The 25,076-nt window shown below is 46.9% G+C and overlaps 1 protein-coding gene and 1 long non-coding RNA gene across 12 annotated transcripts in view; one reads left to right on the top strand and one right to left on the bottom strand.

Moving 5' to 3' along the window:
- The window catches only part of PLEKHA1 (pleckstrin homology domain containing A1), a 56,346-nt gene extending 49,688 nt beyond the window's left edge, over positions 1-6,658 (bottom strand). For 4 of the 11 annotated variants that reach the window (XM_049103070.1, XM_049103071.1, XM_025467493.3 and 1 more), the window contains exon 1: positions 5,966-6,179. The gene's annotated coding sequence lies outside the window, so the exon portion shown is untranslated. Of the gene's footprint in view, positions 1-5,965; positions 6,180-6,434 lie in introns of those variants that run through there. The other 7 variants (XM_049103074.1, XM_049103072.1, XM_025467495.3 and 4 more) reach the window with 6 other exon arrangements.
- Positions 6,659-6,849: 191 nt separating this feature from the next.
- Positions 6,850-9,736, top strand: LOC118352700 (uncharacterized). The gene is made up of 2 exons (XR_004810256.2): positions 6,850-8,188; positions 9,192-9,736. It is a non-coding gene; the product is annotated as an uncharacterized LOC118352700 (long non-coding RNA).
- Positions 9,737-25,076: the final 15,340 nt, after the last annotated feature.

Genomic DNA, 25,076 nt, shown 5'->3' with positions numbered 1-25,076 from the left:
CTGGAACCCAGGCACTTCAATACCAGGTAATGTCACTCTGCTCAAAACTCTTAACCTTGGCTTATTATTAGAATTACCTAGGAGTTGTTAAAAATCCTGATGCCAAGGCTGGACACCTCCCCAGACCAATTAAATCAGAAACTCTGGAAATGGGGGGCAGGGGGTGCCTGGCTGGCTCAGTCAGAAGAGCATGCAACTGTTGATCTCAAGGATTATAAGTCTGAGCCCCACACTGAGTGTAGACATTACTTAAATAAATAAAACTTTTAAAAAGAGAGAGAGAGAAGAAATGAAACAAAATTTTAGAGATGGGATTTGGACATCAGTACATTTTTCTAAAAAGATTTTATTTACTTGAGAGAGCGAGAGAAGCAGAATCCCCACTGAGCAGAAAGCTGAAGGTAGACGCTTAACTGACTGAGCAATCCAGGCACCCCAACATCAGTACATTTTTAAATTTCCCCAGATAATTCCAGTGTTCAGCCAAGGTTAAGAACTATTGTTTCAATGGGATCTCATCTCACTCAAAGTAAAAACCAAAGCCCTTACAAAGACATACAGGCCTCACCTATGCCTCCCAAACCGTATCCCAGCACCCCCTCGGTCACTCATCTGGCCGATGGACTTCCTACTATGTCAGACAAGCTCCCCACTCAGGCCTTTGAACTCAAATATCGCTTTCTCAGAGAAAAAGTGACAACCTATCTTGATGCTATCTAAAATTGCAAAAGCGAACTATACAGCCACTTCCTATCTCCCTTTCCTGTTTTATTCTCCTTAGCATTTGCTGCTAACAAACAATATCATTTACCTATTTACCTGTTTCCCCACACTGGAATGTACAATCCATCAGAGCAGTGATTTTTGTGTGTATCTACTATTGTTTCTTCAGCACTTAAAACAGTGCCTGTCACATGGAAGGCACTCAACTACTTGTTGAATGAAGTATCAAGGAGCCCATAATTACTGCCACAAATATTTTCTTCCTCCACAATTGTTTAATTCAAGTATAATTAACACACAGTGTTATATTAGTTTCAGGTGTACAATATGGTGATTCAACAATTCTATACATTACTCAGTGCTCACTGAGATAAGTGTATTCTTGATGCCCTTCACCTATTTCACCCATCCTCCACCCACCTCCCCTCTAGCAACCACCGGTTTATTCTCTGTATCTAAGAAGCTAGGGTCTTTTTTGTCTCTTTTTTCTTTGTTCATTTGTTTTGTATCTTAACTTCCACATGAATCCAGTGAAATCATATGGTATTTGTCTTTTCCTGGCTGAATTACCTCACTTAGCCTTATACCCTCTAGACCCACCCATGTTCTTGCAAAGAACATTAATATTTCAGTTTCTAGACAGAAACTTTCTTTTTCCTCATTAGATAAAAAATCATTTAGCAGATTTAACTGACTGGTTTGCTTGGACTATGGAAGGAAAAAAGTTCAAACACTATATTTCTATTTGTATTTGTATTTTTAGTAAAGCTAGTATGAGGCAAGAAGAGATAAAACTGTATTATTAAAACCTTCCAGCATATGTATCCTTCAGTCTAAAGTATAGTTAGTTACAGTCATCAATTAATATATTCACAGTTAATACTTCATCGGTCAGGAACCAGGAAGTAAGCCAAAAAAATAAAAACAAAACAAAAACCAGAGACACAAACAAAAAAAAAGAGAAAAAACTTAAGTTCTTCACAGTGAGACATCATTAGGCCCACAGGGCTTCACTATTATTTGTTAACTGTGTTGAGTGGGACTAGCCCTGTTGTCCCAAATTTGCTAACAAACCCAAAATTGTGGATATATAGACATCAAGGATCAAACATCCAGGAAGCCCAGCACTGACATCCCTTCCCTCACACACACCCCCTTCAGGGCTCTGGCACTCTAATCAATACCTTACCATAATTTGATATAAGCATTTGACAGAAGAGAGGGAAAAAACTGAAAGTCTTCCAAGTCTTCAGGGAGAACACATGGAAAGGAAGGGGGTATTCACCCCAAAACAGTGGCAGGAGCCCTCTAACAGAGTCATTCACCAAGAAGAGTTTACAAGGAGAGACCGGCAACCCATTCCGTAGTTCACTGCCTACTTATCAAGTACGCTGAGTGGTTGCCCTGTACCTGTCGGAGCAGGGGCATTTAATATGCAATGTAAGGGCACAAAAGGGGGCATTTATGCAGCTGGCATACCATTACTTGGCATCACAAGGAAGTGAGTTTCCAGTGGGTTAAATGGAAGCTGCAGAAGATAGCTAGACTTGAGCTATCTTGCTGTTATCAAAAAATCTGGCTGCGGGGAGAAAAGATCCCCAATGCATCTCACCCCCCACACACTCCTAGGAACCAGAGGGTGGGATGACAGGTCAGGGATGAGGATGTGGCAGTGTAAGCCCACAGCAAATTTCATATTCAGGAACTAGGTGCAGTGGGGAGTCTCTCTGTGAGAGTCCAGTGTGGACGCCTATCAGTGGACATCAATGTTTTGCCACTGTTAATCAAAAGAGGGCTTTAACAGCACCCAGTAAGATAGACTTCTCTTTTTCCATTTTTCTTCTTACAAGTCCCTAACCAAGTAGATACAGAAGAGGAAAGAGAAAGAGGAATTCTGGGAGCATACCACAATTCCTCCCCACTCCAAGTAGTTCAAGTAGTTAAGTGGCTTGACACTGGGGTAAGAGAGGAGAGGAACTTAAAATTGAATAGGAGACTGAAGGTTTAAACTGAAATAGACAGACTGGAGCTTTTAATAGCTATAAATGATGGAAAAAGCTATCATTTGTCCACGATGTTATGAGGTTCGGGGTGGGGAGGGGGAGGAAGATCCTATGAATATCATAGTTGAAAGCAGTGAATGGTGAAAAATAAAACTGTCTTCTGTTTGTTTTCACCAAGCTCAGACTGCTCACTAACCTGATGATATATGGAACAGCATCATGCCCTTAGTAATGAGAGGAAACACCAGACATGAACATTCTCACAGGGGATTTACTGTACTGGGTAAGACGCTACATTAGAAGTCCTCTGAGACTGCTTCCAGTTCTAAGTGCCTGTGACTGTCCTTTCTTCGAGGACAGGGTAAACTGAGCACAGAACCCAGAGTTCACTGGTGAAACGCTAAGAGGCTAGGCTGTGTAAGGGGTAAAACCACAACTTTTTGGAAAATAAAACTATCACAGTGACAATTACAAGGTTTCCGTGTAGGAAAAAAATATATAAGACTCTAAGGCTTATTTAAATGCTAAAAAATATCCTAAATGACACTGACTTTCTTTTACAGTCAACAGACATTCCAATTCAAATTCTGATATAAAATCCCCCAAACACGATTTCCCTGAATCAAAGCAATTCAACTAATCAAAAGGCTCATCAAAATAAACAGCAAATATGTTTGCTTAAATATCTTCTAGGAATTATAAGCTCAGATATTCTGTACGACACAGCAGCTACTAGGAAAAAATATTACTCAGAGTTCAATGGTTTAATGTTACTCATTAAGCACAACAGAGTCCTACTGCTATAACAAGAATCAACAGAAATTTTTATTTTTGGATAAAAACATCCCATATTTCTATGTTTCTAAAAATAATTAAGCATTACATACAAGCATCTAAAACTACCAGAAGTTTCTGTCCTAAGAACTCTTCTCTGATATCATGTCAATACCTTTCTAAATGCTGTTTACTTACAAATGGTCAAAACAATTAAAAACTCAGCTTTAATATTTATTTCCTACTGAAGCCATTTTATTATTGCAGATCAGAAATAGGAGAATCATCTTGAAATTTAAAATCAAAATTTAATATTAACAGAAGTAAAATGCTCAAGCATGTGGAGGAGTATTTGTATGTTACTTCAGCTCAAAGCTGAGGCAGTTACTACTATAGCACTTGAAGTTTTGACCTCATAAAAGCAGAATGTTATCACATCTGAATAATTACTATATTGTATTCAGAATACAATTTCTCTCTCTCATTCTTAAATGACAGATTTAAATCAGAACAACAATTTAACATCCAGTAATATTTCTGGGACGCCGGGGTGGCTCAGTGGTTGAGCATTTGCCTTTGGCTCAGGTCGTGATCCCAGGGTCGTGGGATCGAGTCCCACGTTGGGCTCCCCACAGGGAGCCTGCGTCTCCTTCTGCCTATGTCTTTGCCTCTCTGTGTTTCTCATGAATAAATGAATAAAATCTTCTTAAAATCCAGTAATATTTCATTATCAAAGTCCAACTTAAAATATGTTAATAGGTTATATTTCATAGATTTCATTCTGGGTTCAAATCATCATATAGTCAAAATACAAGTTTTGCAGCAGGACTAAAAGAACTTTCAGGCAGAAGTAAAAGTCCTTTTCTGTTTTGTTTTTAAGCTGCATTAGACATTTCTAGAGGAAAAGCCTCTGTAAAAATATAAAATGTTTCCATCTTTCCTAAATATTTTCCCAGGAGTCTTCAATATTGTCATATCCTATATGTTAACAATAAATACGGGAGGGCTGCCCACAGCGGCTTTTTAAAGAAAATAGCCCAATGCTATTCTTAATGTCCTTAAACATTTCTAAAAAGGTCCTTCCGGCTTATGAATTCATAGCAGTTTCCTAACAATTGTATACTTATCCTGTTTTACTGTCTCTCCTGGTCTATGACAATTTCCAATTGACACACCACCTCTCTTTCCTATGTTGCTACATTGTTAAAGCTGGAGGATAAAAAGATACAAAGCTGCTACTTCCCTCCCCCCAAAGCAACCATAAAACCACTAATTAGCAAGATAAAGTGCAATATGAAGCAGTTTCAATACCTATAAATCACAACTCCTCAAGTCCCAAAAGTTACCCACTACTTGCCACCAAAAGCAAATTCCCAGCTATATTCCCCGATATTCCTTGATATGGCTCGCTCTTCAAGAGAAACCTCATCAATGGATATTCTGTAGGGTTTATAGCACTATAAAATAAATTAACCATTAACTCGAATTCCACTAAGCTCAGGCATCCTTGTTTAAATCTATAAATATCCTAAAATGTAATTTTCCTTGGGGAGATTTGGCCAAGATGAGGACTATTTAAACAGACTTTATTTGGGGAAATATTTTTTTTTTTGCACAAGTGTATTAATACGAAAATTGGGAGCACGAAAACCAACAGGCATTTTAGAATGAATCTTCCTATCTTAGAGCCTTTCTCATCGGGAAGAAAAGCTTCACAGCTTGATTTCTGGCTTCACGGAATGATTTTCTAGATTTTCCCTTGATTTCTAGAGAATCAAGATTCTCTAGCTTCCCAGGCTGATTTTCTGCGTGTTTCTCTCCCATTCCTATAAAGCTGGGCCAAATTTCGCTTTCCAGTGTTTTCAGGGGCATTACACCTACATAGAAAGTATGTAAGCTGAGCCCCTGGGTGGGGGGTGGAGAGTAATAAAGCCGACGGATCAGAGGTTGCAAGACGGAAGGACAATGGTGATCAACCTCCTAAGTGCGCTGCTTGTTCCAGTCGTTAAACACACAGGAAATAAGATCTTCTAGTTAGAAAACTAATTCACAAAGGCAGCTGACTTCATTAAAACAAAGCGAGTCCTGCAGAAGCGGGCGACGATCCAGCGACCGATCGATCAGAGTAAGAAAGGTGGGGAGAGGAGCGTGGGCCGGCCCCGGCTGCGCGCGCCTCCCGGCCTCAAGCCTCCCCTGGGGTCGCCCCAAGCAGGAGCGTCGAGCGCCGCGCGCAGCCCGGGCAGATGCTCGGCTCCGCGGCTCCGCGCCACTCCGCTTCCACGAAGGCAACGGGCGCTATAGATAACAGGACCGTTTTCACTGTGACAACTTTCCCCCGCTGACGACCTATCCAGGAGGGTCAATAGAAAGCATCGGCGAGAAACCGCAAACCGCCGAGGGCCGCCGGGCAGCTGGCCTGCAGGCTCCGGGGCCGGGGTGCCAGCCGGGCCCCTCCGCGCTCCTACCTGCGTGACCTTGGGCGAGGCACCTGCGGCCCCCGCGCCGCGAACCCGCGGAGGTGAAGCCGGACTCCGCCGCCCGGGGCGGGGCCGCCTGCCGCCTCGCCGAGTCCTAAAGCGAAAGCGCAGGAAGACGCTAGGAAACGCTGCCCGCGGCGGCCGAGCCCCCGGAGGCGGAGCGGCCCCGACAGGCGTCGGCCGCCGGGAATCCCCGCACGGCGCCCCCGGGAGCCGCGCGCCGCCGCCCGCCCCGGCCGGGCCCCCGCCCTCCCGCGCCGGACGCCGCCGGGGGCCGAGTCGGAGAAACAATAAACGAGTCGCGGGAAGAGGACGCCGCCCCCTCCCGCAGCCCCGCAGCCCCGCAGCCCCGCAGCCCCGCAGCCCGCGCGCGCAGGTGAGCGGGCGCCGCGGCCTCGCCCAGGTGCGGGACAGCCCGGGCCGCCGCGCCGCCCGCCGCCCGCCGCCCCGCACTCACCAGCGCCCGCCGGCCCCTCGGCGGACGCGCGGACGCCTCCCTGCTCTCCCCCAGCCGGCGCGGCGCTCCCGGAGCCCGGCCCCGCCCACCCCGCCCCGGAGCGGCCGCGCTTCTCACGCCCAACTTCACGTCGGCCCTCGGCCCTCCGCACCGCGCAGCCGCGGCCCCGGCTCCCACCGGCCCCGAGCTGCCGGAGCGGCGCCCGCGACGGCCCGTCCGCGCACTGCGCACGCGCGCCCGCGCCGCCGCGGCCCCCAGACGGCGGCCGAGATTCCGGAGCCCGCACGCCCAGCCCGCGGAGACTACAAGTCCCGGCAGGCCCCGCGCGCGGTCCCGGCGGCGTGGCGGGCCGGGCCTGGGGCGTCTTCCTAGTTCCAGAGGAGGCTGCCTCGGCGCGTCGGAGCGGACTGCGCGGGGAGCTCTGGGCCCCTGCGCTGCGGTGCCTCCTGGGATTGGTAGTCTTGGAGCACCAAGGGGCTTGGCTCGGAGTGGGCGGGGTGGACGTGGAGCGGGGGCGGGGGAGCTCGGGGTTCTGTGACGTCATCGCCCAAAGCTTCGCGGCCCTGGGATCTTTAAAGACAGGCTTGGTTCGTGTGCGCATCATCTGTTTGCAAGCTGTTCCATCATCGGTCCAGGAAGCATCCCTGCGCAGGCTACTGCGTGACCTGAAGGAAAACCCCTCTACAGCTCTGCGCGCCAACTCTTCGCTCATAACCGTTTCTCCCCCAGAGCTAGTAGCTCAGCTTCCTAACTTTGTAGGACAAGGGCGCTTAGAGAAACGTACAGAACGATGAATTCAGATTCTTTCAGGACAGTTGCAGCATGAATGTGTATGCTCGTGACTATTCGTAAGAATACCTAACCTATTTGTTGAGCACCTGCTATGCGCCGAATCTCATGAGACCCGCTAGGTGTACATCTTGAGATTAGGACAGACACCATCCTGCCCTCGTGGAGCTTGCAATCTGTGAGGGGGCGCAGGTCCTTAAATAAGCAAGATTTTAATGCAGTGGAGAAACAGAGCAAGTTAAAGAGAGGGAGGGGTACTCTAGGAAGGTGTTGAGCCGAAACCTGAAAAATGAGCATTATTCAGACAGGCAAAGAGCTGGGGAAGAATTATATGCCACACCCTCCAAAGTGCATGGTACACGCTAGGTTCTCAATAAATATTTGTTCCATCTGCGTCCTTCCTTTCCTTCCCCATGCACAGCTTTAGATCACATCCTTCCCCCCCTTCGAAATCGTTATCAATGCCTTTCAGAACATCCTTCCTATGTGAAGATGTACAGGAGACAAGGCGACGTTCAGTGGCAGGACAAGCTGTTCAGCTGCTGAGACAGAAGACACGAGGTACAATGCCGATGACCTGGTTCCATGGCTGAATCTTGACGACTTACCTCCTTCTGTATTTGTGAACTGGGTTAAAAGTCTGGGCACTCAGCCTGGCCTTCTGACTCCCTTCTGTTTATGAAGCAGAAAATTGGATCTGGAGTTCGTCTTTATTAGGATCCTAAAGATATTATGTCATCTGAATCAAAGGAGAAGTGAAAAATGGCCCTAGACTTATCTGAAGAGACTTCCCTGTGCGACCTTAGGCAGAGGGTGACACTTTGCCTTTCTTGATTCTCAGTGATTCCAAGTGCTGAACATGGAGAATGTTCTCAGAGTCCCATAAGCTGATGGAGGTGAATACACCTTCCATGGAATGCTCCTGTCCTGGCTCTCTCAGACTGCTCATCTTCAACATTTCCAAGGTGACGGTTCTGTTATCTTTTGAGAAACCTTAGCTGTTGTAGCCTTGCTGACACCTGTCTTCTTAAAGCTTCATTTCTTCATCCGGATAGTGGTTGAAAGTGTTTGGCCTGATAATAGTTTATAAACTGGCCAGAGCACTGGTTCCTTTAGTTCAAACAGTCGGTTTGGGGTTTTTATAAACTGACTGTGTGGCTAACATTTAAAAATAGGACGATTTGGGGGCACCTGGGTGGCTCAGTCGGTTGAGCATCTGCCTTCAGCTCTGGTCATGATCTCAGGGTTCTGGGATTGAGCAACACATTGGACTCCCTGCTCAGCTGGAGGGGGGTCTGCTTCCCCCTCCCCCCGCCCCCCAACCCTGCTTGTGCACGCTCTCTCTCTCTCAAATAAATAAAACCTTTAAAAAATAAAAGAAAGGATAATTTCACATAAAAATCCAGATATCACTTTTCCAATTCCTCTAGACATTTGAGCTTGCCCTCCTTCACTAGAGGGACTGGAGCGAGTCTCCAGCTCTGGAATCCTCAAAGATTCTCAGATATTTGGGACATACTTAAACTAAAAACAAACAAAACCCCCCTATGTATCTGAAATTCAAATTCAAATTTAGCATGTATTTGATCTGGAAACCCTAGCCCAGAGATCAGACCTCTGAAGCAGAGAGCCTCTCATTCACTCTGGACAGGACATTATTTATTGAGTGAACTTAAATTATTCCTTTTTGGTTTTTGCCCAACAAGCCCCAAAGGTTGTTTGATACTGAGAGCCACATGTACAAACAATGAGGAGAGCCAGAAAAGTGATTCAAATTGCCCAAAGACAAACAGCCAGGTAACCCCAACGCTACTTTGAGGTTGCAGTATAACCAGAACCTGTTAACACCCTTCTGTAGGGAAGGCTCAGGCTCAGCCAATTAATGTAGTGACCAAAATAATAATAATAATAATAATAATAATAATAATAACAACCATAATAATACTCCTCTCTCTCCTTTTCCTCCAGCCTGTTTTTGGATGGAGAGATTTATTACATAACAGTACTCTTGGTGTTTAAAAAAGAAGAAGTATGTGGAATATTCCCTTGTTGAAATTACAGTCTGAGAACAAACCCAGAACATCCAGGACCCACAGACAGCACTGAGGAATGCTGGAATATTCCATGGCTACTCATCATCTGAAGAAAAAGGAGAGGAGGAGTCTGAATTCAAGAATCTGCAATTTACCTTGAAAATATCACTCTTCTCCTCCTCATCACACCTTCAGTGTGTAAAGCACTTTGATGTTTCATTCGAAAATATTCATCAAGTCCGTTCTGTATGCTTACATGCAGTACCCAGGATCCTCCACAGAGAATTAACCCTTTTGACAACACAAAGTAGGGCAGTGTAGACAAGTCACATGACTGATCCAAAAATCACACAGAAAGTCACTGAGCGCTCGTCACCTCTGAAATATTTGACCTCCCCTCATGGACAATTCATGTCTTTCTTCCTTGCTTTATATTTTTCTCCTTAGCATTGATCCCTTTCCTATACATTATGTATTTTACTTATTTATCTCAGTTTATTTTCTGCACATCACTCTAGAATGCGACCCTTTTCTATCAGTTTCTATCAGTTTTGTTCATCACCCTATCCTCCGTGCCTAGGACAGAAATATCTGTTCAATGATGAAGGCCACCAGCCTACTTCATGGGCAGTCAGAATCAGAAGTAGAGAGAAGAAGGAAGTCCAGAAGTAAACCCCTGTTCTCACTAGAAATCAGAATCAAGATAAAACAAGCATTGAACATGAACCAAACAGTCTGCAAACCCAGCTTTGTTCCTATGGTGTCCCTTCCAGAAACTGGGTGGCAGAGAGTAAAAAAGAGCTCTTCCCTGTTTTTCAGTGTACAGATGAATCCCGCAGCAGTCAGTGGGGTTGCTGTTCTGGTTAAGGAGTCAGAAAGCTGGCCCTCCCAGCCTTCCCACGCACTGGACTTCAGCCAAGCGATAGGAAGGATGAGTCTCAGTAATTACCCAGGGTGGGGTGGGATTAAGTGACCTGCCCAGAATACAGGTCAGGTGACTGGATGCTCCTTCTGGAGCTTATTCTTGTGTCCCAAGGCTGGAGCACAATCCTTCAGGGAAGAGGTATGAGAGACTATGCACAAATCATGTTCACAGAGGTATGAGAACAGGGTTTCAGAACAGGTCAGCAGCCAACCCAAACTCCAGGCTCAACAAGGAAAAAAAGAAAAAGGAATAAGGAGAGATAATTGCCTCCAAGATTTTTAGGGAGCAGAAGCAGGGGTGTCCTGCCTTAGGACCCCTGTTCTACAGAACCTCTAAAATTCCTCAGCACCTCCGTGATCTCTGGGGTCTGGTGAGGCTCCAGCCCCATCACACTCCCCAGTAAGGTCCTACTTTAATTATCCTGACCACATGTGGAAGGTCTGGGATGCTGGTAAGCCCTAAAGTTGTGAAGCACAGAATGCCTGCTCCCATCCAAACTTGTAAACTCTTGCTCCAGTGTGGCATGAAAGCATGAAAAGGAAGATTTTCTGAAGCCAAGGTGCTTGTCCAGGGCCAGTGCTGAGTACTTAAGTAGAGGAACAGTCTAGAAGGTAAAGGGCTCTTTCTTCCAGACAGAGCTGGAAGAGGATCTGGGAATGAGTCCATCTAGGGCTTCACACATTCTTTGGCCTGTGGGAATTCCTCCTCAGACCCCTGCAACTCACCTGTCCCACTTCAACCAAGCTCCTCCTTGAGTTAAAGGCCACTGGATTCTCTCATCCATCTTTGTGTTTATCTGAAGAGTATATTTGCCTTCAACAACAAGAACCAATGCCTCAAGCACTTGGGAGGGCTGCCATGTCTTGGCCCCAGAGGAAGAGAAGCAGAAGTCACAGCTCCCAGCACAAACCCTGTGGACATCGTGGGTCCCACCCCAAGACAGGGGCTCCCCTAGGAGCTAGGGCTCTGAAGTCCATCTGCACTGACCAGCTGTGACCTTGGGCTCCTTACCTTACTCCTCTGATCCTCAACATTTCCTCATCTGTAAACTGGAGTTGATAATAATTCCTACTTTACAGCTCATCATGAGTCTTAAATGAAATAACACATGTTAGCAAATATGCACTCTTAGCAAGGTGTCTGGGACACATTAATGGCTTCACCAATATACACGATTGTCTTATTCAGTTTACCTGAATAAGATGCCTGAGCTTACCTGACCAAGACGAATGATACATTTTAGAATCTCTCACCTGGGCAGTGGGTAGGTTCTTGAATTACTTTGATTGCTCTAAAACACTTAAAACACTTTACTTGGCAAAGTGATCATAATTACTTTGATCGCTGTAAAACACACACATATCTGGGGGGACTGGGATGGAGGTATCATTGTGGTCCAGGATCTTGAGGAGTTTGGTACATCTAGAGAGCAGCATCCTGTGGATATGGTATTGGGGAAGGTGGAGAGGCTCCCTTAGAGGGACCAAGGATGCCAGCGCAAGGGGGATGTGATAGCCAGTCCTATGTGTCAACTTGACTGATGCTCAGATGGCTGGTAAGACATTATTTCTGCATGTATCTGTGACAATGTCTCTGAAAGAGATTGACATTTGAATTGATAGACTGAGTAACAATCTCCCTCCCCAATGTGGGTAGGCATCATCCAATCCATTTAGGGCCTGAAAAGAACAAAAAAGGTGGAGGGAGGTGAACTTGTGGCTGCCTGGGCCGAGGAGACATCCATCTTCTCCTGCCCTCAGACATCCGTGCTCCTGGACTCAAACTGAATGACACCACCAGGTTTCCTGGCTCTCCAGATTGCAGAGAGCAGATCATGGACTTCTCAGCCTCCATGGCCACCTGAAACAATTCCTCTAAAAAGTCTCCTTTCTCGTATGTCTGTATCTTTACGCCTACTGTCTATCTATATCTTTCTATATCTATGTCCCAATCAGTCTGTTTCGCTGGAAGACCTTGACTCATAATACAGGGGGACTTCAGTTTGCTTTCCCAAGTTTACCCCACACCCCCTTCTGGCTGCAAAAGTAAATATGTATAAATAAAGGGACTTCTGGAGACCAGAGCAGGACGGGGATGGCTTCTTCATTTTCAGCGCTGTCCGCCTCCCTCAGAAAGAATTCGCTTTCACCCCAAAGCTGGCAGGTTCCTACCCACCCCCCGCCCCTCCCCCAGCACAGCAGGGGTAGCTCTAAAAATAGCGTGCCTTCGCCGCCCCCCTGGCCTGTAGAGACGGCTCCGTTCCGGCCAGCATTTAATAACTGTACTTTATGGTGAAACAAAAGCTGTAATTAGAGCCCAACAATGGAAGGTGCAGCCCGCGCTGAACAATACTCCCCGAATTCCCATGGTGGTCCCCCCCCCATTCCCCCCACCCTGCAGCTGTGAGAACCACAAGTCTCCGGCGCGGATTCCATTCACAATTATTCACCCAGGGCCACCGCGGCTTATTCCAATCACGGCTTTCCTGCCTCCTCAGCGGGGCTACATTGAGGCTCAAAAGAGATGCTAAGCCTGGGCCCCCCGCCAGGAGCCGGCGGTGCAGGTGCGCGCAGGGCCCGGGCCGAGAGCCGGTGCAGCGGCCCCCGGACCAGCCCGACGGGCCCGGCGCTGGGACCTCAGCAGCCACCTCTGCACCAGCACTTCATGCACGACTTCCTCCAGATAAAAGAGAGCTTTGCACTGATTTCCTTATCCGGCACTGCAGTCTGTGCATTCCAGGATAAGCGCAGCGGCGGCTCCTCCTGCCAGGTTCAAGGCCTAGAGCGGCCCGGCGAGGCCGTCTTAGCGTCTGGAGCCCTGCTGCGTAGTAGGATCCTTGGGAGTGCTTTAAAAAAAAAAAGTCAAAAAAAAAAAAAGTATTGGGACAAGACCCCACCCCAGACCGACTGCATTCGAATCTCTGGCAGAGAGGAATTGACTTTGGGGTATTATTATTTTTTCTCTGTTTTTGTATTGTTTAGAAATATGACTTCAATGTGGTGTTATGGGCTGAATTGTGTCCCCCACCCCCAAACATACACACACACACACACACACACACGTTCTTTTGTTGTTGTTTACACACAAATTAGTATGTTGGAGCCCCCACCCTCAATGTGACGGTATTTGGCGATAGGGCCTTTATGCAGGTAATTAAAATTAAAGGAGGTCATAAGGAGGGGGAGGTGCTGACCCAATAGGATTAGTGTCCCTGTAACAAGAGACACCAGAGCTGCTGTCCCCACTGCCTCCCAGCAATGTGAAGACTCAGGGAGCAAGCAGCCATCTGCAAGCCAGGAAAACCCTCACCCAGGACTGAATCACATTTCCATGTCAGTAAAACTGGACTTCCCAGCCTCCGGAACTGTGAGAAGTACATTATTTAAAATATTGAAAGAGGGGGGTCCCTGGGTGGCTCAGCGGTTCAGCGCCTGCCTTTGGCCCAGGGTGTGATCCTGAAGTTCCAGGATCAAGTCCCGCGTCAGGATCCTGGCATGGAGCCTGCTTCTTCCTCTGCCTGTGTGTCTGCGTTTCTCTCTCTCTCTCTCTCTCTCTCTCTCTCTCTCGTAAATAAATAAATCTTTTAAAAAATATTGAAAGATTTAAAATATTAAAAAAAATAAGTTTAAGCCACCCTATTTTGTTACAGCAGCCCAAGATGACGAATACATACTGCAAAATCTGCAACTCTTAAGTTTGAAGCACAATAAACTCTAACCACCACTCAGATCAAGATACATTGCCCTTTTTTTTTTTTTTTAAGATTTTATTAAGTAATCTCTATATCCAGCGTGGGGCTTGGACTCACAACCCTGAGATCAAAAGTTGCATACTCCACCGACTGAGCCAGCCAGGTGCCCCAAGATACATTTCTAACACCCCAAAAGGCTTCTTATGCCAGCCAGAGATTACCACTATTCTGATTTCTATCACTATAGATCAGTATGACCTGTTCTTGAACTTCATGTAATTGTAATTACACACCATGTCATGTACTCTTTGGCGTCTAACTTCTTTTGCTGAACTTTGCGTCTGTGAGATTTATCTATGTCCTTGAGTGCTGTAATAGGGTCTTCTTTTTTACCCCCTATGTAATATTTCATTTTATGAATAAAGCACAATTTATCTATTCTCCTGTTGATGGACATTTTGATTATTTTCCCTCTGTTTCTTTTTTCATGTTGTTTCCTCTGCCCACAATGGCTTTTCCCTCTAGCCCCATCCTACTCCCTAAACTCCTTACCAATAAAACTCGCCTACCCTGAGAGGCAACCATTAATACCCCAGTCAAAACTCATCATCTTTTGGAACCTTTCTGGACTTTCAGAGAGAAGTGAACCTCTCTCCTCTGTGACCACTACTGCCATTTTTAAATTATAGGGGTGCCTGTGCCAGGAGACCATGATTTCCTCGGGACAGGGACCATGCCTTAATTATCTCTGTAGCCTCATTCCCTACAGAAAGGAGGGCCAAGAAATAGTGGCATGTTTCTGGGAGGCAGGTCCCCTGCCAGGGGGCTTTGGGAAGAGAGGACAGCAGAAAGTAGGCAGGTTCCAGGCCTATAAAGGGTCTTGTGACGTGAAGGACAGTGAAGGACAGCCTGACAAGAAGTCAGTTGGACAGATTGGGCATGAACGTGGTATACAGCTACTCAAGACTCATTCCTGGTGACTTAATCCCAAGTCTCCAGGCTTACCTCCAGATGTTGAGCCCCACATAGCACCTGTCTTGGACATGAGCTCAGGCGCCTGGGAGAATGGTTCCTTGAAACAAAAGTTGCTCCTGAGTCATTGCTGGGAGATTGGTGGGCCCAGCTCTGAAAGACCAGGGACTGCCATGTCCTGGCATGGCCCAGAATGCCATCTTGAACACTGCCACATGGTTCTGGTCCCTCATGGTTGCCGCCGCCTTTCCAGTGGAGCACTTGGATCTGCCTAGGAAGCTGGTTTCTTTCTTGTCTTTCACTTAAGTCAATCAAATGTCAACAAATATAGTTCTGCATCCAATATGGCAAACCAACAACACTATTCAGAAAGCTCAGTCTCTGCATTATCACCCCTTGATTGATTCAGGCTCTTTGTCATAGACAGACGACCAACATTGTTTAGAAAAGCTACTTTTACAAATACCTAAATGATCACATCTCCGTGATTTAAGCTTTTTGTCGCATGATACTGTAGCAAGGGGATACTGTTGGTGCCAGACAGATCTGAGTTCAAATCTACTGCCTGCTGGCTGGGTAACTTTGAACCAGTCACTCAAGTGTTCTGAGCTTCAGTTTCCTCATTGGCCAAGTGATCCCTCTGCTGTACAGAGATTGTGAGGATGGGGCTCAGTGCACAGCAGTGCTCAATAGTAGCTATCATGATTGCGTCTACTGGGCCATTGGAGAAGCTACCCACCCCTTTCTCCCCAGCCCCATTCCAGGATTCATCATCTTCATTTTCTAACAACAAAGAGGCTTTTCTCTGGAAGCTCTCCTGGTTATCCTGAAATGCCCTCCCCCACTTCGTTTTGGTGCCCACATGCTGCCCGCCAGACTGTTTGTTTTGGATGCAGGAGGCCAGCCAGGGAGTGGCGGGCCTGCCCATGCGGTTCCTTGAAACAAAAGTTGCTCCTGAGTCATTGCTGGGAGAAGCTAGCATATCCAAGCACCCACACAGGCATGTCAGAGGTAGGATGCCCTGTGAGCAGGACTGCTGGTGGGTAGGGTGGGTGCCCAGGCAGAGTGATGGGGGACAAAGGGCTGGTAAGTCAGACACAAAGTGTAGACTTGATCATGGCAGAAATGAAAAGGAAAATTGAAGGCTTTCAAATAAGAGAGGGTACAATCAGATTTGTGAGTTAGAAAAGTCCTTCTGAACTCTTTGAGGAGTCTGTCTGGAAGGGAAGAAGGGAAGACCCCCCCCCCACACACACACACACACTATATTCTAGCCTCATCTCCTTCCTTTGCCTATCACAAGCTTTCTGCTCTAGCCAAACTCCTAAACACTCTCTGTACCTCTGTCCCACTGGAGTGCTCTCTACCTGGTGACATTTTCCCCTATCCTTCCAGGCCTGGCTTGATTAATTCCTCCTTCAGAAATCCTTCTCTGCCCCCCCAACACCCATTCAATGCTCCCTTCCCAGAACTCAGAGCTCTTTTCTAAATACCCAGTGGCCAGAGCCACTCAGATCTTGCTGCCCCATGTGGCTAATTCGCAGAGCACACATGCTGTAGAAAGAACAGACCTCTTTACAGTGAGGCCACCTGAATTCAAGTTCAGACGCTGTCCTTAGCAGCTTGTGGTCTTCAGCATCTCACTCAACCTCTCCGAGCCACACTTTGCTCATTTGTACAAGGTGGCCACATCTCCCAGGCTTGTGGTAAGTGTGAAGGGAATGTAAAAGCACTCTGGAAACAGTGATGTTAAACAAAAGCTGGAAAAGGTATGGGCTACAGTGACTGGAAGACCGGGGCTAGGACCCTAGCTTTGTCTCCTACTTGTTGACTGTCTCTAGAGAGGTCACCCAGTCTCTCTGGGCTTATTCTCCTCTTCTGTATGTGGGGAGCTTAGTACCTGCCTCTGGGATTAATGTGAAGATCAAGTATGTTAAGAGATCGGCACCGTGCCTAGCACATAGTAGCCTGGCCCTGGATGTTAATGCCCTGCCAGAGAATGACAGTAGTTTGAACAGAGGAGTTCATATGTGTCTATCGATTGCCTGGCTAATTTAATTACTGACCTACCAAATAAAGGGGTGGATGGAGAGGTGGATGGCAAGGTAAAGGGATAGAGGGTGGAGGGATGGAAGGATAGATGGGTGGATTGGTGGACAGATGAATGTTTGAGTAAATGAGTGAATCAATGAGCAAATGACCAAACTGGTGAAAGAATAAAATCAAATGAATGCCTGAGTGAATGAACAATGGAAGGAGTAAGCAAATCACTAGTGAGTGATGAGGGATATGGTACTAAATGACTGTTCTCCTTTGGCCCAGAGGCCCACCTCTTCCCCCTGGCCTCTCTGGTCTGAGTAAAGCACTGGTTACTTTGAAGACCTTCCCTTAGCAGGAGACAGTTGCCCCTGCCAGGTAACCAGGGTAACCAGGTTCCTGGAGAGAAGCATCATTTGGGAAAGAGCATCTGGGCCTATCTTGCTGACAAGAATGAATGCATCGGGGAGTCTGTGGTCTAGGGGAAGTACCCACTCTGAGCAGCCGGTGGGCAAGCTCAGGCTTGCCCTGGCAAAGGGGTGTATCCTCAGCAATCTCTGACCTCCTGCCTCCAAATGGCATTGTTTTCCTCACTGGAGAAGATGCAACTGGCATAAGCAAGCTAGGATGTGGGTTAGAATTCCAGAAAGAGGGGATCTGGAGAGAGGTGGGGGCACAGCCGGCCCTTCCCTGCCAGTTGTAAGCCTGTGGATCAGGAGACGGCTCTGTCAGTCACAGCATCACCCTTGTGGCAAGGAACAAAGATGCCTCTGCGAAGGCCCCCTGACTAAGGAAACTTACACACTGCTGGCGTCACAACCAGGCTCCGAGGCAGCCAGGCAGTGCTAGCCTCTGTCAACCCTTTGACAGATAAAGAGGTTCAGAGAGGGAAAGAGTCTGGCCCAGGGTAGGCTGGTAGTGAAACAGCAGAGCATGAAAAAGCCCGAAGTCTCTCGAAACTCCCCACCCTTCTCTATAGGGCTCTCAGGTTCAAGCCCAGACTCACTTTCCATTAAATTAAAAGTCTCATTAGCATCTTGCAAAAATCACTCAGGTCTGCCAGCTGGCCATTCACCTACTGCCTGATTCCCCACTCAAGACCTTTTGGCATCTAGCCTCTCACGATTTCTTCAAGGCAATGAAAGAGCCATAGACTGTTAACCCCCTCTCTTGCTAATGGGCACACAGGTAAGTGGACCAAAGCGAACAACCATATGGGCCAGACGCTGTTTTTGATCTAGTTTTAAACCCTGTTTTATGTATGTTGTCTCATTTAGAGCTTACAACAGCCCTGGCAGGTGTTTCTCCCATTTTACAGATGAGGATACTAGAGCTCACGGACCTAGGAAGTAGAAGAGCGAAGCCTGCATTTCCAGCCACACCATGGAAACACACACTCACCAGTTCATTCTCATATTATAATCCTGCGTGAACAAATTCCTCATTGGGAAGACCGAAACAGATCCTTGCTTATCAAAACTAGGGAAAAAAATGTCCTTGAGTCTAGCTTCTAGCTATCAAAATTACTTACTTGAAAGGGGACCTTCCAGGGTATGTTAAGGGTCGGTGATTTCATTCTTTAGCACACTGGGACTCAAAAAAAATTATTATTGTACCAGCATTGTTGTTGCTGGTTGGAATATTTAATATGCACCAGTCCATAAAAACAGCACAATCTCTATGATTTCTTTTCTACTCAAAATTTAGAAACTTCCAGTTTAAGTGGGAATCTGAAATGAATGGAGTTAAGGGTATTCTCAAGGGCATGGTGGAGAGGGGTGTGAGAGCCAGGTAGGGTGATTGTCCAGGCCTCTGGTTTATTTACCAGAGAGGCGATTGCTGCCTATTGAGCTCCTCAGAGGGGCTACCACCACAAAGAAGGTGACAAGTACCCTTCCTGTGGCTAAAGCCCTGAGCCACACATCCATCCAGTGAGCCACAGTACATGCTATCACCACCCCTCATTGCCAAGGCCAAATGGATGGGTCTTTTCAGAACCCTTTTATTTATTTTATTTTATTATTTTTTTCTTTTTAAAGATTTTGTTTACTCATAGAGACACACACACAGAGAGAGAGAGGCAGAGACACAGGCAGAGGGAGAAGCAGGCTCCACGCAGGGAGCCCAAGTTGGGACTTGATCCTGGGTCTCCAGGATCAGGCCCTGGGCCGAAGACAGGTGCTAAACCAGCCACCCGGGCTGCCCTGAGGAGTGATTTTTAAAACCTGGACATAGGATATTCTGGAGTGAATCATGTTTCACTCTCGTGATTTAGCAGGCCTTCTGTGATGCCACCCTGGGAAGTGGCAAGAGGCCACCTTGTTACTTCTGCATAGGGATGACATTCCAGGCTCTCTACTTGGTCTCACGAACACCAGAGCAGGAAGTGTTCCTGCTATTGCCAGGCAGGGCTGGAAGTTCTAGCTCTCCTTTAGGCCTCAGCCGATACCACTCTGGCTGTAAGGGGCAGGGATGCTCGTTTTGCTTCCCACGTTGTCTCTACTAACACTGAGGTAGGGAGGTGGCCTTGTTACTACCAAGCAGCAGTAAAAGTCTTAGCGTCCCACTATGCCTCCCCTGACACTGCCCCAGTGAGGACAGGGCTACAGGTACCTTGCAATTTCTGGAGGGCAGACAAGTCCAGGCTCCCTGGGTGTTCTGCACCAACACTGGGAGGACAGGCTTGTTACTACAGGTCCCATCTTCCCACCTGGCCTGTTCTGACAACCCCCCGGGAGTGAGGGGTTAGAGCATCTCGTTGCAGTCAGGTGATGGAGAAAGTGGAGTTCTCTACTTAGCCTCTGCGGGCTGGAGTGGAGGTGAGGCTGCAGGTTTTTCTGGGATGTTGGGCTCAAGTGGAGCGGTCATTGTTCAAGAGGTTTCTATTTTGCTAAGTAGGCCCCTCTCCTGGCTTTTCGGCTCTCCAGCACAGGCTTCTCTTGGGCCTTTTTGGGCTGCCACCCATGGGAGTTTCTGAGTTGCTGGCTTCTCCGATACGCAGACTAGAATATGTGAGGCAAAAAGCAAAAACAAAAAAATAAAACAGGAGCACCTGGCTGCCTTAGTAGGTAGAGCACGTGGCTCTTGACGTCGGGGTTATAAGTTCGAGCCCCACAGCAGGTATAGAGATTACTTAGAAATAAAATCTTTAAAAACCTGAATAAATTAAACAAGACCAGGGAACTCATGTGGCTCCTGAGGTCTCTAGCCTGTTTGTCTTCTCTCCACCATACAAAATCTGCTCATGTTTATTTTATATCTCATATTCAGGGTTTTTCTCTATGCTTAGTGGGAAGGACACAGAAAAGCATGTCTATGTCCTTTTTTTTTCTTTTTCTTTTTTTAACTCAGCAACATGACCTGTACATCTTTTCCCATGTCCATAAGTGCAGACCTACCTCATCAGGTTCTGTTGAATGGATGGCCTGTAATTTGCTTGTGCAATCCCCTATTAATGGACGATTTGACTATTACCCAGCTTTTCCTAATAAATAGTGCTAGACTGAAAAATCATATTTAAATATCTTTATGTACTTTGTCCTGTTAATAAATTGCACACTGTGGAATACCAGCCAAGAGGTAAGCAAGTTTTGAAGGGTTTTGGTTTTTATAGAAAGACTTTGGAGCCCCTTGGTAGCTCAGTCAGTTAAGCATCTAACTCGATTTCAACTCAGGTCATGATCTCAGGGCTATGAGATAGAACCTAGCATTGGGCTTCATTGGGCTTCATTGGGCTTCATTGGGCTCCGTACTCAGTGGGGAGTCTGCTTGAGGATTCTCTCTCCCTCTGCCCCTCCCTGCCCCCTCTAAAATAAATAAATAAATCTCTCTCTCTCTTTTTTTTTTAAGATTTTATTTATTTGACACAGAGAGAGCATAGCAGGGGGAGTTGGAGAGGGAGGAACAGGCTCCCCACTGAGCTGGGAGTCCAATGTGGGGCTTGATATCGGGACCCTGAGATCATGACCAGAGCCAAAGACAGAGGCTTAATGACTGAGGCACTCAGGTGCCCCTGTTGCATATTTTTATTCAACAGGTATTTATAGAGTATCTCTTCTAGATACTTGGGATATATCAGTGAAAAAACAAAGATCCAGTTCTAGTTCTTTTAAACTTTAAAAGACCTACCCCCCCCCCCAACTTAGGTGGGGTAGGTGGAGGTGGGGTGGGAGGGACAGATAATGAACAATGGACATAATAAATGAGTAATTATATGGTACATTAAAGATGACAAAGTCACTTCAAGTAAAAGGAATTAGTGATGTCAAGGAAGGGAGGGTGTGGTCAGGGTTGGCCTCTTGGAGAAGGTGACGTGTGTACACACTTGGAGGAGGTGAATGAATGAGCCATGCAGATATTCACAGGAGAGGCACCCAGGACAGTTGCTTGTGGAAAGAACTGCCCAAAAGCCTATGAAATGGCATATTACCAGGTGCAAAAAATGGCATATTTCCAGGTGCAAAAAAGACAGCACCTGGACCTATGAGCCTTTGAAGACAATTAAAACCAAGAAAAAAGTCTATTAGCTCAAAAATAAGAAAATGACAATATTATCATTAACAAATGTTTGGTCAAATGTCCACATAAAATGTAATATTTTGTCAACTTAGTTGTGAAGTTGAGAGTTTGAATTTCATGACATTGAAAAATAACAGACTAGAGTTCTTTCACTTCACAAAAAGTTTCCAGATATACACGATTGCTAAGAAATTATAGGCAGTTATTATACGTTAAATGCTTTGCATAGCCAAGGAATTTCAAAGGTAAAATTGTAAGAGCCCTTTTGCAATTTACAGGAAAATTGACTCTCTTTAACGTGGAATGGGCTGAGTTTTCATTTTGATGTGTCAGGGAGTGGAACCTCTGAAAGCCAGATTGAGCCCAAGATGATCTTAAAATAGTCCTGCCCGTCCCGCCTCTCATGTTGGCCCCAGCCCACAGAAGCAGGTCACGTTTCAGGCTGTCGCCGGAGTTAGTGCGGGACAGAATGCAGTGTGCACCCACTCCGTGCGGAACTGGTTCCAGTGCATTGACAGCCTCTCTGAGCAGAAGGGGTGTTGAACGGATTTCATGACTTCCTGGCATGAAATTTCCATTTCCTTTTGGATGCTCATTTTCTGATTGCCTCCCCTTGTCACTTCTGGGCTGGGCCAGTACATCTCCAATTCTGAAGATACTTAAGCAAGGTGATCGGGGAGGAAGAAAAGTATCACCGATTCTTCCTCCCACCCAGGCGATACACTGGAAGTCACAGGATTTGTCAACTGGGGAGAATCGACCTGGGCATTTAGCAAACACCTATGGTGTGTCTGCCACTGGCCAGGGCGCCGTTGTGCAATTTCTCCAATGAGGCCATATGCTCTTGAGCCTTGTTACTCCCAAGCTCACTGTTAGGACTGGGCTCAATTAGACTGTCTGGTGCTTTTTTTTTTTTTTTTTAAGATTTTATTTATTTATTCATGAGAGATGAGAGACACACCCACAGAGAGAATGAGAGAGAGAGGCAGAGGCACAGGCAGAGGGAGAAGCAGGCTCCATGCAGGGAGCCTGACATGGGACTCGATCCCAGGACTCCAGCTGGGCCACCCAGGGATCCCCTGTCTGGTGCTTTAGAATAAAAGGCAAGTCCTCAAGAAGAAAGGGGTGGTGGGAAGCCCCTGGAGTGGACAGATGTCACTGGCCTCCCGCCTCCCCAGTATGCCTCACCGAGGGAACAATCCCCCTATTCAGACAACATGTCAGCACTTAGACCCACCTGTCTCTCCAATGGGGAGCCTCAGCATCACCTGCTGCCTGTTAGGAATGCAAATCCTCTGTTCTCACCTCCCTGAATCCCACTGTTGGCGGGGAAGAGCCCAGCACTGTGTTATAAGCAGCCCCCTGGGTGAATCTGCTGCTGGCACACTGGAGTTTGAGAACCACTGCTCAAAATGTGGTTCTGTTCTCACCCTAGCATCACAGGGACACGCACAGAAGTTACCGTTGACTCTGGGGAGGCTCGGGCCCGGGAATCTTTTCCCACAAAGTCGTAATTAATCTCTCTAATGGATCTAGAAGGTGACGTGATGCACTGAGAAAAGGTGCTTTGAAGTCAGACGGTCTGTGTTCAAATCCCAGCTCTGCCATTCACCAGCTGCACCTCCTGGGCAGGGCACTCTGGCTCCTTCCAGCCAGATCCTTGATCTGTAAAGTGACCATTATAATGACGGGAAAAACCTAATAGGATAATGGGGATAAGCCCTTGAGAGCTCTCAGCACTGTGCATGACACATAGGAAACACTTGAGCCATCCTAATGACCAATAACCACTTTGTAAGTTTAGGTTTACTCCCGCTGGGTTTTCTTGTAAGAGTGGTCATGACTTTGACTTTGGCGCATTCATCCCAACAGAATCTTAAAGCAAATGTGGCTCAAAGACTCCTTTACTTGAACCAGCTTCCCTGCAGATGGGGGAGTAGACAAGGCCCATCCTCACCATCTCTGAACCAAACCCACCTCCAGTTCCCCTCAAGGTGTGAGTTGCTGCTTCCTCCCTTTCTTGGCAGTTCTGAATAACCAAACCAAGCAAAGCCACCTCTGTCTCCTGCCAGAGAGATGGGGGCTTTGGGGATCCTTCAGCTGTTGGAGAAAGTTCCCTTTCCCCCATAACGAGGCCTGAGTGAATAATAAACCATCAAGGCTGCTTTCCTTTTGTTGACTGAGAAAGTCTCTGGCCGTAGATTCACATACCAAAGAACAAAGAACACTTTCAGGATTCTTACCTTAACTGAGCTGATCATTGACCTGTACCGTGTACTCTAAGTATGCTCCGTGCACAGACATTTATCACCCTCCTCAGTGGGATATGTACAGAAGGGACAGTCAGCATTTAGAAGTGCACATGGCATTTTGATGTTGCAACATACGAATGCACAGTCGTGGAGGTTGTATTTTGTAAGTCTTTGTTTTTCTAGTCATTCATTCAGAATTGTATTTTATAGAAGTGCCAGTCTGAGGTGGATTGGGGAGACAAAAATAAAAACTGGTTCCACCACAGCCAAGCATTACGTCTGAAGGCCTTGGAGATACGCGAAGATCAACAACATTTGGGATTTTGAGCACTGGCTGTTGACTTCCAGAAGGAGATGTCCCTACGTAAAGTGTTTCTCTGGCTCCTCTCCACCCCTCATCCCCTTCATGGTACTACAGATCTTGAAATTCTAGAATGATTCAGGACATCCTGTTCTGAGAAAGGTGTCCAGGGGGGTAGGCTTACCGCAAGGCTAAGACACTTTTGTGAGATTTTCCTAAACACCAGGGGACCAGGAGGAACTTTCCGAAGTATCTTGACACTTGGCCAGAGGAGCCAGGCTTCAGAAGAGATCACAGGCAGCGCAGAGGCCCAGCAGAAGGATGCTACGAAACAGGACCAGGAGGGAGAAGGTAGCAGGAAGAGGACTCAGAGGAGCAGCCTCTCCTGCTTCTTCCTCACTCTCCTACCCCTGTCTCTCCAGCACCCCAAGAGAAGAGTAAACAGAAGTGTGGCAGGAGAACTAGGTTGACTTCCAGAGCTTTCCACTGACCCTCACTCAGGCCATCCTGATGGAAAATCACTTCATGGGCTTCCTGTGCCTTTTCACTTGGCTAGCTTGTGAGATTTTCCAGACCAGTGAGCAGTGAACTTAGGTGCACGGCAGGAAGAAAATATGCAGCAGAGAGCACCTGGACGGGTTGGGGGAAGCCACCCCAAGGGGGTGAGTGGGAGCTGAGACCGGAGTGATAAGCAGAGGCCATCTGTGTGAGGATCTGGGAAGACTGTTCCAGGCAGAGGAACAGAACGTACAAAGGCTCAGAGTAGGGAAAGTCTTCACTGTGTTTACGTAGAGGGAGGAAGCCTAATGTGATGGGCATGTGGAGTGAGCGAGGACATAATACGAGGTCCCCAAGGTAGGCAAACGTGGGGGGCCCCCAGGATCCTGTCCCTCGAGGTGAAGAGTCAAGATTGCATTCTTTGTATTCAGTGAGGGTTGCTGTATAAAATACGGCATGCCCAGTTAAATTTGAATTTCAGATTCATTTTGAGACATGCTTATACTAAAAAAAAATTATGCATTTATTCAGAATTCAGATTTAACTGGACACCTTGTATTTTTGTTGCTAAATCTATTTCCAAGTCCTATTTGGGATGCAAGTGAGGGCTTTACAGCCATGGAGGA

The sequence above is a fragment of the Canis lupus genome, chromosome 28 (assembly GCF_003254725.2).
Source record: "Canis lupus dingo isolate Sandy chromosome 28, ASM325472v2, whole genome shotgun sequence".
Classification (NCBI taxonomy): domain Eukaryota; kingdom Metazoa; phylum Chordata; class Mammalia; order Carnivora; family Canidae; genus Canis; species Canis lupus.
This window is presented reverse-complemented; position numbering and strand designations above follow the sequence as displayed.